The sequence below is a fragment of the Oncorhynchus gorbuscha genome, linkage group LG21 (assembly GCF_021184085.1).
Source record: "Oncorhynchus gorbuscha isolate QuinsamMale2020 ecotype Even-year linkage group LG21, OgorEven_v1.0, whole genome shotgun sequence".
NCBI lineage: Eukaryota > Metazoa > Chordata > Actinopteri > Salmoniformes > Salmonidae > Oncorhynchus > Oncorhynchus gorbuscha.
The window spans coordinates 35,957,183-35,972,125 of NC_060193.1; the positions used below are offsets into that span (position 1 = coordinate 35,957,183).

At 41.7% G+C, this 14,943-nt stretch overlaps 1 long non-coding RNA gene across 3 annotated transcripts in view; it reads left to right on the forward strand.

Moving 5' to 3' along the window:
* Positions 1-5,706, forward strand: part of LOC124008945 — a 32,890-nt gene extending 27,184 nt beyond the window's left edge. For 2 of the 3 annotated variants that reach the window (XR_006834184.1, XR_006834186.1), the window contains exons 4-5: positions 3,674-3,824; positions 3,969-5,706. This is a non-coding gene — a long non-coding RNA (uncharacterized LOC124008945). The remainder of the gene's footprint in view (positions 1-3,673; positions 3,825-3,968) is intronic. The other variant, XR_006834185.1, reaches the window with a different exon arrangement.
* Positions 5,707-14,943: the final 9,237 nt, after the last annotated feature.

A 14,943-nucleotide genomic window follows, 5' to 3' on the forward strand; every position in this document is an offset into this window, starting at 1 on the left:
CTCACAAACTTCTACAGATGCACAATCGAGAGCATCCTGGCGGGCTGTATCACCGCCTGGTACGGCAACTGCTCCGCCCTCAACCGTAAGGCTCTCCAGAGGGTAGTGAGGACTGCACAACGCATCACCGGGGGCAAACTACCTGCCCTCCAGGACACCTACACCACCCGTTGTTACAGGAAGGCCATAAAGATCATCAAGGACATCAACCACCCGAACCACTGCCTGTTCACCCCGCTATCATCCAGAAGGCGAGGTCAGTACAGGTGCATCAAAGCTGGGACCGAGAGACTGAAAAACAGCTTCTATCTCAAGGCCATCAGACTGTTAAATAGCCACCACTAACATTGAGTGGCTGCTGCCAACACACTGTCATTGACACTGACCCAACTCCAGCCATTTTAATAATGGGAATTGATGGAAATGATGTAAATATATCACTAGCCACTTTAAACAATGCTACCTTATATAATGTTACTTACCCTACATTATTCATCTCATATGCATACGTATATACTGTACTCTACAACATCGACTGCATCCTTATGTAACACATGTATCACTAGCCACTTTAACTATGCCACTTTGTTTACTTTGTCTACACACTCATCTCATATGTATATACTGTACTCGATACCATCTACTGTATGCTGCTCTGTACCATCACTCATTCATATATCCTTATGTACATGTTCCTTATCCCCTTACACTGTGTATAAGACAGTAGTTTTGGAATTGTTATTTAGATTACTTGTTGGTTATCACTGCATTGTCGGAACTAGAAGCACAAGCATTTCGCTACACTCGCATTAACATCTGCTAACCATGTGTATGTGACAAATAAAATTTGATTTGATTTGATTTTATTTCATTCTAAAATTATTGTTAATAATAATAAGTCACTTAAAAAGTAATGATATTTTGGAGATTTTAATTTTCATTTAACCTAGAGTGAGCGAGAAAAATACAAAAACGCAGACATCGCTTGCCCATATTCAGTCAACACGTATCTCAAGAATATCATGGCATATTTGAACAAGTAATTCATTATGGATCCATAACTAAATAAACATCAGCATTTTGAAAGAGTATTTTTATCCTTATTTAATTAAAGAATGCTTAAAGATGCTGATGAAGAAATACAGTACTCTACAATATATGTTTTTACATATGGATAATAAAGCATTTTAAAGATATAAGCCACCTGCATTTGTTTTTTAGGCTACTTTGCAGTCTGACAAGTAAACATAGCATACAATACATACTGTAGTAAACATGGGAAAGTGCCTAATTCCTTACATAAGGGAGTGCAGGCCATGTCCAGACTTTCTCGGTGACCTCAAGTACTCATTAACTCTGTCTTTAATGCTTTTTCGGGTTGCATCAGTCATGGACGGAAACTTCTGAGACACAGTATTAATGATGAACACCTGGAGGTTCACTGATGTGCCACATTTGCCTCCGGATCCATCCCAGTTTGTATTCTGTGCCCACTCGTGGTATCTCTCTTCGGTTACACATCCTTAGAATAGCAAAACAGCATAACGGTCAGGGCGGACCTTGCTGTACCTGGTGAGCAGTTGGTCAAGTTCTGTCGCCCGTATCTCTGCCCTCAGAGAATGTTTCTTTTTCTGATGGTCTGCTTTGAATGACTAAATCCCGGTCTTCAAACTTTGAATCTCACCCATGAGCACCTTCATCAGATGAGCAGAATGGTACCGCCCTGAGCCCCCATCGATTACAGTGACCTATGATAGAAACGGTAGATCAATTAAGAATTCAAAGTGACTCCAACATACAAACCACATTTTAAGAATCTAGCTTAATTAACTAGCCACTTTCTTGGCCACCATGTGTTTTTTTTGGAGCGGCCCGTTGTCCAGCCCTTTGTCCACTGATCATCACAGATGGTTGCCGGCATGTTTTGAGACTCTGCAAAAACACATTCACATTTTTAGTACACAATTATTGATTTTATTATACAGTATGCCTATACATTGATAAGCTATATACCTTGTTTTTTATATAAAATGCTCTGAAACCAAAATTCCTTTAGTTTTGGTGATCCTCTCAGCTCCGGCTCATTTTCAAGTCCTCTGGTGGTTACAGTCCTAACCCTGGAACAGGTAGCATCATAGAAAGAAGCTGGCTTGATGAAAACAATGTCCATTTCGTCTATTGTCTTTGGTCGCAATGTTATTTGTTTTTGAATAACAGCTCGATTTTGAATGATAACTGTGTTATGGGTGGAGTTTTGGGCGGGGTGAGGAAAGGCTTGACTTTCAGGTTACAATAGGCTATAAGTATATAGCAGATTGCCCTCACTTTGATTATACTGTAGCACCATGACCAGGATCTATATTATTTTAAGTCAGCAGATTAGGGCTTTCAGCAGAAATGGAAAATTTACTGGAGACATTTCAAAAATACTGATAGACTTGGCGATTTTGGACATGGACAGTGCTATTCGCAAACACTATCATCAGATGCCTGTTTTACACCGAACTCGAAAGCCCAGGAAAATGAACAGGTACAGTATGCTACGATACTTTAACCTCTAGCGTCGAGCAATCCCGTATCCGGGAGCGTAATCATAGCCTCAAGCTCATTACCATAACGCAACGTTTCCTATTCATGAAAATCGCAAATGAAATGAAATAAATATATTGAAACACAAGCTTAGCCTTTTGTTAACAACACTGTCATCTCAGATTTTCTAAATATGCTTTAACCAAAGCTACACAAGCATTTATGTAAGAGTATTAATAGCCTAGCATAGCATTAAGCCTAGCATTCAGCAGGCAACATTTTCACAAAAACAAGAAAAGCATTCAAATAAAATCATTTACCTTTGAAGAACTTTGGATATTTTCAATGACGAGACTCTTAGTTAGATAGCAAATTTTCATTTTTTCCAAAAATATTATTTGCAAGAGAAATAGCTCCGTTTTGTTCATCACGTTTGGCTAAGAAAAAAAAAACGAAAATGCAGTCAACACAACGCCAAACCTTTTTCCAAATTAGTTCCATAATATCGACAGAAACATGGCAAACGTTGTTTAGAATCAATCCTCAAGGTGTTTTTCACAATTCTATTCGATGAAAAATCATTCCTTGCAGTCGGTTTCTCATCCGAGGCAAACGGAAAAATACTGCAGCTGGAGATTACGCAATAATTGCGACGGAGGACACCAAGTGACCACCTGGTAGATGTAGTCTCTTATGGTCAATCTTCCAATGATATGCCTACAAATACGTCACAATGCTGCAGACACCTTGGGGAAAACGTAAGCTGACTCCTAGCTCCTCCACAGCCATATAAGGAGTCAGTGCCATGAGGCGGTTTCGAAAAATGCGGCACTTCCTGATTGTATTTTTATCTAGGTTTTTTCTGTAACATCAGTTCTGTGGCACCCACAGACAATATCTTTGCAGTTTTGGAAAAGTCAGTGTTTTCTTTCCAAAGCTGTCAATTATATGCATAGTTGAGCATCTTTTCGTGACAAAATATCTTGTTTAAAACGGGAACGTTTTTAATCCAAAAATTTAAATAGCGCCCCCTATATCGAAGAAGTTAAAGTAGGCCTAATAATACAAAAAAAATACGCTTAAATAAATTGACTGCTGGTCTTTACTGTATGTTGCACATTTTCACATTGTATTTAATTTCCAGTGAGACTATTCCAGCCATTGACTCACTGATGAATGACGATGAAGAGCGATCGGCAAAGGCAATCTGTCATCTGCTGGCATCACGGCACGACATCAACATCGCTCTCAATACAGTAAGAAGACAGTTGAAGAAACTTGCGTGGACTTGCTCGGTAAGAAATGTTTTACATATACAGTATACATATATATTTTTTAAATGATCAGAATATTAACCATGTGTGTTCGCTTGTTTTGTACTGTTCTGCAGTTTCAACCCAATAATTTGTCTGACAAACAAAGAACTTTGCGTCCTGCAGGCCCAGGCATGGATCAAAACCGGACGAGACATTAAATAATTTCATCTTCACAGACGAATCAATCGTGGCTACAGAAAAAAAGTAAGAAGATCAAGCAAGCCAAGTTCCAGGCATCCGCTCAAACTCCATGTGTGGGGGGCAATTTCTCGCCCATATTTGATTTTTGATGCTAAGGTTGGCTATTTACAAAGCAAAAGGTACATAAAATATTGTAGCCTACACCCTCACGGACTGTTAAGTGTTCCACATTAATTCACTCGACTCCTTTTTCAGGTATAATGGCTCGAGATTTATCTGAGGAAGAAATCATCAAGAGATATGCTGCACCCTATGTCAGAAAGGTGTTTCTGGGTACACATCGTTTCTGTAAAGTTAGGATTATAGCAATATTTTGTTACTTTTAGGCCTATTACATTTCTATTATTGTATCTAATTTGGGCTGTTAGGCTAAATGTCTTTTTCTACTCCAAATGCAGACAATTACCCAAAACACACTGCTGCCCGGGTATGCATTGCAAATGAGGGCATAAACTGGGTCAAGATGCCAGCAGAGTAAGTAGACCTTTGTGTAGTAAAATAAGGGTTAAATAAAAATAAATAAACAAAAAAGACCTACAACACATTCGGTAGGCCTATAGTATATTTACAAATATTTTTTTCATCTCTACATGCAAGTATCCTGATTTAACCCCGATCAAACTTGTTTGGTATCAACTGAAAACATTAATCCGTGACTCTGCCAAGCCGACAAGCAAAGGTGAACTGGTCAAGGCCAAGAAGATGTTTTGGCTAGAGAAATTGACAATACAACAATGCAATAAATACATTGATCATCTCAGTACCATCTCAGTACCATCTACTGCATCTTGTCACTCATTCATATATCTTTATGTACATATTCTTTATCCCTTTACACTTGTGTGTATAAGGTAGTAGTTTTGGAATTGTTAGCTAGATTACTCGTTGGTTACTGCATTGTCGGAACTAGAAGCACAAGCATTTCGCTACACTCGCATTAACATCTGCTAACCATGTGTATGTGACAAATAAAATTTTATTTGATTTAAGGCAAGGTTTTACCTGTGGTCCTGGTGCTGGGTGTGACTAAAATGTAGTTTATATAAACATCCGCATTTGAATGTCTTTTCTCTCATTATTTTATTAACAAAAGCATAAAGATGTTGCTGAATAAATACTGTACTGCTGTTTTGAGTTAGAAATGTAATACTTTAGAGTACTTAAGCATCGAATACATTGCAAGTTGAGTGATTTTCACAACAGTTGCCGGGTTATAACAAGTATTTTGTCCTGCTAATAGGAAACATTTGCATGATGGGCTACACCTGCTTAAGTTGTGAAAAGCAAGTGTTTGAAGTTGTCCATCGCTACTGTAATTAAAAACACAGCATCTTGTTTACATCTTATTTACATTATTTTGTCACACAAAATTTGCATCTACCTTCCAATTACTTTTAGAGTTTGTGTTTTACAAATGTTCGCTTTTAATTATTAGTTATATTGTTTTAGTTTGAACGTGCAGACTTTTTTCTTTAAATTATTGTTTTATGTAGGTGCTACATTTTTGACCAGTTGCAAATGTAAGTAGGCCAATAAAGCTTCATAGCCTACCTCAGCCAGTTAAGTTTTTTTTATCTAGGTCTTAGGCGCCGAAGAAATAGACTTCAATTAAGACCATGTTGTTTGTGAAGTCAAATTAAAATGAAGATTATTGTTGAAATGAATGCTCGACTCATGTAGGTTTTCTCCATCTGTTGGTGTGCAACACTTGCATAACAAGCTAGCTATATTTTCCGCACCAGCCTACCCCGGCCAATGAAGGCCTATCCCGGCCAAACCCACTGGGCCAATTAGGCGCCACCCTATGGCACTCCCAATTATGGTTGGATTTGATACAGCTTGAACATAATCAAACCATTAACCGTGTGTAGGTAGATACTGTACGTGTGTAGGTAGATGTGGATAGATGGATACAAATTATTTGTTGAAAGTTGGGGGGGTTCACATCTAGCCCGGCTATTAGACAATTCTTTAGTTAAGGTTGAATAGTCAATTGTTCAGCTAATAGCCCATCCTGCTACGCTTGTGAAAAACTAATAATAATACTTTTTCCCAATTTAAATTGTTAAAGATTCCAATAGATAAAGTATTTTTAGCCACAATCGGCCCTACCCCAATAAATACATTTGGGCACAATCGACAGCGTGCTGGACTTCGGGCTAGAATGTGGAGGGTTCAAAACCTGCTCCCTGCTTGTTTCATTACATTATTATGCAGGTCTCCGAGCAAATAGCCTGGATTGTTACTCCCATCTCATTCCTCGCTCTCTTCCACGTGTCATTCAGCACGCTTGTCAGCATGGTGGCAGGATGTACTGTTTTTTATTCTGTATATATTGTAGCGACCCGCACAGACAGCTGTGTGTTATGTGTTAGGCTAGGAGGTGGTTGTGTTGTACTGACCAGTACCCGGTGTTCGCGGGGTCCGACCTGTCAATCAACCTGCTATCTGCCAATCACGGGAATGCCTGGAATGTTCTGATGCCGGGCATCCTGGTGGTTGGCAGAGTGGCGTGGAGGGGGGTTGGGCAGGGGGGTGGAGCATTGGAAGTTAAGACCAGGTTCAGCCTTTGTTCTCTCTCTCTCTTACGTCTGGGTTTCACAAGAGAAGGTCACGATTGGCTTGTGGGTTATCTTTCATCTCTTTGGCGTGTGCTACGGCCCAAACAGTAGCCTGTGTAAAGTTGGTGTAATAAACCGTCAATTCGTAAACTCAAGCCTCTGTCTGGACAATTGTTCATTTATGATCTAGTCAGGTCATTACAATATGAATTACAAAATCGTGTTTCTAGTCTATTGCATAGTTACAGTGTGTTATCATTGATGTCCCAGGAGCAGGAATGGTAAACACTGTTGAAGTGTGTAATTGTAATACATACTTGCAGACACAGCATAATTCGCAGAATGGAGTTTGATACACCTGTTATTGGATATGGCAGAAAAGAAAATGAGCAAAATAGCAATTTTCGTAAATGAACTTTATGACAAAAAAATATGCATAATCGTTTGTCTCCACATTCACTATCATATTCCTCTCAATTGTATTTTTTTTTGCTTGACTAGTTATGACATTATAACTACTTACATTTTTCTCCCCGTAATATTTTGTCAGCCGTCTTTGCTGAAGAAAGTCACCAGGGAGGGGTCGCTCACGTCAAATTCGTCATTGGAGCCACTCGATATTATTGGTCATATAAAAACCCAAATGCATGAGTACTCTAACTCCCCCTTGTCGTGGTCTGGAGCAATGAAGCCGTGACACTGGGTACCTCTAACAGGCTGACTACACCGCTCGTGTTGCGTGGGTGAGCGTTGCAAAATACATTTTGAAATCTATGTTATTCAATTATTGCACCTACACTGCTCGCGCGTGTCAACAATCGTCTGCGTTGCCAAGGGCTAAAATAGAAGTCAATTCTATTTCTGACGCAGAACGCGATGCAAGTCCTGCCTCTCCCATGTCCTCATTGGTTTATAGAAGCAGGTACCCACATGCCATCTCCTCATTGGTTATACCCACATGGGTGACTGAAAGACGAAATAGGACAGTGGCGGTAACACACGTAATTTATGAAATTTGCCAATCGCAATATAAAGTCAAGAGAAAAAAAAGCCTGGTAGGAGGAGAGATAACTAGAAATTATTTGGTTGACCGTTTTATGTGTGAATGAATTGGTGGAGTAGAGGACCTTGTGCATTTCAGGTCAAATAACAACTCAATGTTTATACCCCAGGACAAATTGGCAAGCAAACGCAAGCTAGCTAAATAGGACAAATTAGCTAGCAAGTGCAAGCTAGCTAGCTAAATTGCCATACATTTTTATGCTTTTCAACCTGTCCACAAATTAATATAATTGGTTCAGAGTTTGTTTTGATATTTTAACCTGCGTGTCATGATCGCATTTGGTGTGGGGAGGCAAAATACATTTATGCACGATGGCGCACACACGCAATCGGTTCGGGTTCCGTGTAAGTCCCATGACAAATGCTTGCAACTTTAGAGGAACCACTGTATGCAGGTATTTGTATTTACAACCAGTAATACCAAGAAAGGCCTGTAGGTAGCAATGGTACTATACACTGTGTATGCGTGCAGTTTTTCTAAATACAATGAGCATAGTGCGATCTCTTCTAAAATAGTCTCTGTATTGAATTTACCTTTTTATTTTACTTTTTCTGATACTTATATAGTCACTTACTTATATAGTCATTAAATATGTGCCACTAGCCCGAGTCTACTTCAATAGCTGTACAAGAACAAAAAGCTCAAAATAAGTACAGTTCTAAAAGTGAAAGAACTACTTCAAAGAATAACCCAAATAAATCAACCAAAATATCCTTCAAAAATACTTATTTATTGTTCAGTCAGTGTCTCAACTCTTCAAGCAACAGCTATGGACAAGTGTCACACAAAGTATGCAATTTAAAATAAATAACAAAATCAATAATTAGTAAGTGTCCTGTCATGAACTAAAAACCTGAAAACTACTAAACAAAATAAACAAATATCATACTATACACCAGGGGTTCTCAAACAGGGGTTTGTGGACCCCTAGGAGTCCCTGGTGTAATTGCAAGGGGTCTGTGAAATAAAAAAAAGTTTAATGAACGTATTCAGTACAAGGTTTCCAGTAACTGTATATGTATTAAAGAGGGGGTGGGGGTCCCTGAGGACAGCTCAAAACCTTTCTTGCCTTGACTCAAAATATGCAGGGGTTCCAGTACCCCAAAAAAGGTTGAGAACCACTGCTTTGCACACTACACACAAATATGCTGGCGGGTTTCAATGGATCCAACAAATTTCTGGCAGATATTTTCCCTCAAGACTGTCCAGCCTGTCTTTATGTACATTACAGACAACTATGCCATTCAATCTCTCTTGGTCCATGCTAGTCCATAGCTAAGTCTTCAACCTGCGGAGGGCACTGAAACGCCTCTCAGCCTCACATGAAGACACTGGCACCACAAGCAACATTCTGATCAGCTCCTCAACTTGGTCAAACAGCCAAAGTACCTCCACTGGAAGCCTCCTTGAGGACCTCTGCTGCCTTTCCACTGCTGCTACAGGGGTATTTGATTGCGAAAGAGAGGCAACTGCACTGAAAGAGAATCTATGTTCAGCTCAGTGTACTCCCCCGTTGGAAGCGGTCTTTCCAACTTTTGCTGGACATTTAGACTGTCCTGGTCAAAACGGTCACCAAACAACCTCACCATCCATCAAATAGTCCTGAGTGTGTCACAATGGAGTCAATCAATGTTGTTGCTTTCTCATACAGTGCAAGGTAGCTTTCGTCATTTCTCTTGCCCCTAAGAGATGACGGCACACACTCGACTGCAGCCTGCATACCAGAGACGTTGTTTAGGCATTCAAAGGCAAGCAAAGGCAAGTGTGAGGCCCAACACATTCTTGCCTTTGCTGAAGTGCTCAAATAAGCAACTGGCAGTTGAAGCTGTCTTGGATGCAGTTTTTGCCATCTCCTCGAGGCTGTTTCGTACCCGCTCATACTTCGCTAGCACAGCTCTCATAGCAGTATTCCGCACATTCCGCCTTGTTGGACACATACGGGTTTCAGGGTGGTCAGATGTGTATCTTCGGACGTGGCAATTTATTCAAACATACATTGAAAAACTTTCCTGAATGGCCATTAGGGTTGCATATTTTGGGGAATATTCAGGAGGTGGAAACTTTCCGTGGGAATTAACGGAAATATTTGCAAATTAACATTAATACCATTTAAATGTAGATGTTTTTTGCACTGGATGTATTTACCATATCATATGGAGAACGAAACATAGACCTTTACCTAATCATAAGTAGACATAATTGCAAATGATTAAATCCTTACAATAGAGTTAAAAAACAATTTAGTTACAAATTGAAACTTAAATTATTTCACTGAAAACAAAATAACGGGAATATTGAATGATCCATCGCATCTCCCCAAAACATTTTCAACATACATCTGTAAAATGATAGTCTAGAAACTAAAGCTTTGGTTGTAATTCCTCTCAAGCTTCCATTTCTTCTCCCTGGACCTCCTCAATGTCCACCTCTTGAACATCAGACTGAGGCCTCATCTTCACTGTCACTTTCCAATGTTGAGGATGGCTCGTTGTCAGGCTCAAAAATACTACAATTTGCCCAGATGGCCACTAATTAATTTTTCAACCTTTGTATTGGTCAGCCAGTTTCGTGCTTTGGTGTGTGTGTTCCCAAACAAGGACCAGGTGTGCTCTGAGGTGGCTGTTTTTGATGGGATTCGGGGGATGATGGAGCTTTCCATATCAGCAGACTGTGATATGGCCATTTCTTGGAGAGTCCTTCCCCTCCAGGAGACTGTCAAACATGATGACAACACCACTCCCAACGGGTGTTGCTGGGCAGCTTCAATGTGGTGCTCTTATTATTCTCACGTTCTTGGTGAGGTAGATTGCTGCTATAACTTGATGACCCTTCACATACCTAACCATTTATTTTGTTCTCTTGTAGAGTGTATCCATTGTTTTCAGTGCCATGATGTCTTTTGAGGAGCATATTCAATGCATCAGCAACACAGCCAATGGGTGTGATGTGAGGGTAGGACTCCTCCACTTTAGACCAAGCAGCCTTCATGTTCGCAGTTTTGTCTGTCACCAGTGCAAATACCTTCTGTGGTCCAAGGTCATTGATGACTGCCTTCAGTTCATCTGCAATGAAGAGACCGGTGTGCCTATTATCCCTTGTGTCTGTCCTCTTATAGAATACTGGTTGAGAGGTGGAGATGTAGTTAACCTCAGAGCAGAAATCTCGTTTATCGGGATCAAATTCGACAAAATCTGGTGAAATTGGAGGACGCCAAATTCAAAAAACAAAATCGTAATATTAAACATTCATGAAAATACAAGTGTCTTACATTGTTTAAAAGCTTAACTTCTTGTTAATCCAGCTGCTTTGTCATACTTCAAATATGCTTTACGGCGAAAGCATACCATATCTGAGGACAGCGCCCCGCATACAAAAGCATTACAAACATTTTCCAACCAAGCAGAGGAGTCACGAAAGTTAGAAATAGCAATACAATAAATCACTTACCTTTAAATATCTGCCTCTTTTTGCAATCCCAAGGGTCCCTGCTACATAACAAATGGTCATTTTGTTCGATAAAATCCTTCTTTATATCCCAAAAAAGTCAGTTTAGTTGGAGCGCTTGATTCAGCAATCCACCGGTTTCCCTTGTTCAAAATGCATACAAATGAATTTATTTATTTTTATTTATTTTTTTATTTCACCTTTATTTAACCAGGTAGGCTAGTTGAGAACAAGTTCTCATTTGAAACTGCGATCTGGCCAAGATAAAGCATAGCAGTGTGAACAGACAACATTGAGTTACACATGGAGTAAACAATTAACAAGTCAATAACACAGTAGAAAAAAGGGGAGTCTATATACAATGTGTGCAAAAGGCATGAGGAGTTAGGCGAATAATTACAATTTTGCAGATTAACACTGGAGTGATAAATGATCAGATGGTCATGTACAGGTAGAGATATTGGTGTGCAAAAGAGCAGAAAAGTAAATAAATAAAAACAGTATGGGGATGAGGTAGGTGAAAATGGGTGGGCTATTTACCAATAGACTATGTACAGCTGCAGCGATCGGTTAGCTGCTCAGATAGCTGATGTTTGAAGTTGGTGAGGGAGATAAAAGTCTCCAACTTCAGCGATTTTTGCAATTCATTCCAGTCACAGGCAGCAGAGTACTGGAACGAAAGGCGGCCAAATGAGGTGTTGGCTTTAGGGATGATCAGTGAAATACACCTGCTGGAGCGCGTGCTACGGATGGGTGTTGCCATCGTGACCAGTGAACTGAGATAAGGTGGAGCTTTACCTAGCATGGACTTGTAGATGACCTGGAGCCAGTGGGTCTGGCGACGAATATGTAGCGAGGGCCAGCCGACTAGAACATACAAGTCGCAGTGGTGGGTGGTATAAGGTGGTTTAGTAACAAAACGGATGGCACTGTGATAAACTGCATCCAGTTTGCTGAGTAGAGTGTTGGAAGCCATTTTGTAGATGACATCGCCGAAGTCGAGGATTGGTAGGATAGTCAGTTTTACTAGGGTAAGCTTGGTGGGGTGAGTGAAGGAGGCTTTGTTGCGGAATAGAAAGCCGACTCTTGATTTGATTTTCGATTGGAGATGTTTGATATGAGTCTGGAAGGAGAGTTTGCAGTCTAGCCAGACACCTAGGTACTTATAGATGTCCACATATTCAAGGTCGGAACCATCCAGGGTGGTGATGCTAGTCGGGCATGCGGGTGCAGGCAGCGATCGGTTGAAAAACATGCATTTGAGTGTCCAATGACGGGCCGAAAGTATATAGAATGGTGTCGTCTGCATAGAGGTGGATCAGGGAATCGCCCGCAGCAAGAGCAACATCATTGATATATAGAGAGAAAAGAGTCGGCCCGAGAATTGAACCCTGTGGCACCCCCATAGAGACTGCCAGAGGACCGGACAGCATGCCCTCCGATTTGACTTACTGAACTCTGTCTGCAAAGTAATTGGTGAACCAGGCAAGGCAGTCATCCGAAAAACCGAGACTACCGAGTCTGCCGATAAGAATATGGTGATTGACAAAGTCGAAAGCCTTGGCAAGGTCGATGAAGACGGCTGCACAGTACTGTCTTTTATCGATGGCGGTTATGATATCGTTTAGTACCTTGAGTGTGGCTGAGATGCACCCGTGACCGTCTCGGAAACCAGATTGCACAGCGGAGAAGGTACGGTGGGATTCGAGATGGTCAGTGACCTGTTTGTTGACTTGGTTTTCAAAGACCTTAGATAGGCAGGGCAGGATGGATATAGGTCTGTAACAGTTTGGGTCCAGGGTGTCTCCCCCTTTGAAGAGGGGGATGACTGCGGCAGCTTTCCAATCCTTGGGGATCTCAGACGATATGAAAGAGAGGTTAAACAGGCTGGTAATAGGGGTTGCGACAATGGCGGCGGATAGTTTCAGAAATAGAGGGTCCAGAATGTCAAGCCCAGCTGATTTATACGGGTCCAGGTTTTGCAGCTCTTTCAGAACATCTGCAATCTGGATGTGGGTAAAGGAGAACCTGGAGAGGCTTAGGCGAGGAGCTGCGGGGGGGGCGGAGCTGTTGGCCGAGGTTGGAGTAGCCAGGCGGAAGGCATGGCCAGCCGTTGAGAAATGCTTGTTGAAGTTTTCGATAATCATGGATTTATCGGTGGTGACCGTGTTACCTAGCCTCAGTGCAGTGGGCAGCTGGGAGGAGGTGCTCTTGTTCTCCATGGACTTCACAGTGTCCCAGAACTTTTTGGAGTTGGAGCTACAGGATGCAAACTTCTGCCTGAAGAAGCTGGCCTTAGCTTTCCTGACTGACTGCGTGCATTGGTTCCTGACTTCCCTGAACAGTTGCATATCACGGGGACTATTCGATGCTATTGCAGTCCGCCACAGGATGTTTTTGTGCTGGTCGAGGGCAGTAAGGTCTGGAGTGAACCAAAGGCTGTATCTGTTCTTAGTTTTTTGAATGGAGCATGCTTATCTAAAATGGTGAGGAAGTTACTTTTAAAGAATGACCAGGCATCCTCAACTGACGGGATGAGGTCAATGTCCTTCCAGGATACCCGGGCCAGGTCGATTAGAAAGGCCTGCTCACAGAAGTGTTTTAGGGAGCGTTTGACAGTGATGAGGGGTGGTCGTTTGACTGCAGCTCCGTAGCAGATACAGGCAATGAGGCAGTGATCGCTGAGATCCTGGTTGAAGACAGCGGAGGTGTATTTGGAGGGCCAGTTGGTCAGGATGACGTCTATGAGGGTGCCCTTGTTTACAGAGTTAGGGTTGTACCTGGTGGGTTCCTTGATGATTTGTGTGAGATTGAGGGCATCTAGCTTAGATTGTAGGACTGCCGGGGTATTAAGCATATCCCAGTTTAGGTCACCTAACAGAACAAACTCTGAAGCTAGATGGGGGGCGATCAATTCACAAATGGTGTCCAGGGCACAGGTGGGAGCTGAGGGGGGTCGGTAGCAGGCGGCAACAGTGAGAGACTTATTTCTGGAGAGAGTAATTTTCAAAATTAGTAGTTCGAACTGTTTGGGTATGGACCTGGAAAGTATGACATTACTTTGCAGGCTATCTCTGCAGTAGACTGCAACTCCTCCCCCTTTGGCAGTTCTATCTTGACGGACGATGTTATAGTTGGGTATGGAAATCTCTGAATTTTTGGTGGCCTTCCTGAGCCAGGATTCAGACACGGCAAGGACATCAGGGTTAGCAGAGTGTGCTAAAGCAGTGAGTAAAACAAACTTAGGGAGGAGGCTTCTGATGTTGACATGCTGGGTTTACCTCCACATCACCCGCGGAACAGAGAAGGAGTAGTATGAGGGTGCGGCTAAATGCTTTCAAAACTGGTCGCCTCGAGCGTTGGGGACAGAGAATAAGAGGAGCAGGTTTCTGGGCATGGTAGAATATATTCAGGGCATAATGCGCAGACAGGGGTATGGTGGGGTGCGGGTACAGCGGAGGAAAGCCCAGGCACTGGGTGATGATGAGAGAGGTTGTATCTCTGGACATGCTGGTTGTAATGGGTGAGGTCACCGCATGTGTGGGAGGTGGGACAAAGGAGGTATCAGGGGTATGAAGAGTGGAACTAGGGGCTCCATTGTGAACTAAAACAATGATAACTAATCTGAACAACAGTATACAAGGCATATTGACATTTGAGAGAGACATACAGCTAGGCATACAGTAATCACAGGTGTTGAATTGGGAAAGCTAGCTAAAACAGTAGGTGAAACAACAACAGCTAATCAGCTAGCACAACGACAGCAGGTAAAATGGTGTTGACTAGGCAACGGGACCGACAGATAAAACAAACAAGCAGAATGGAGTAC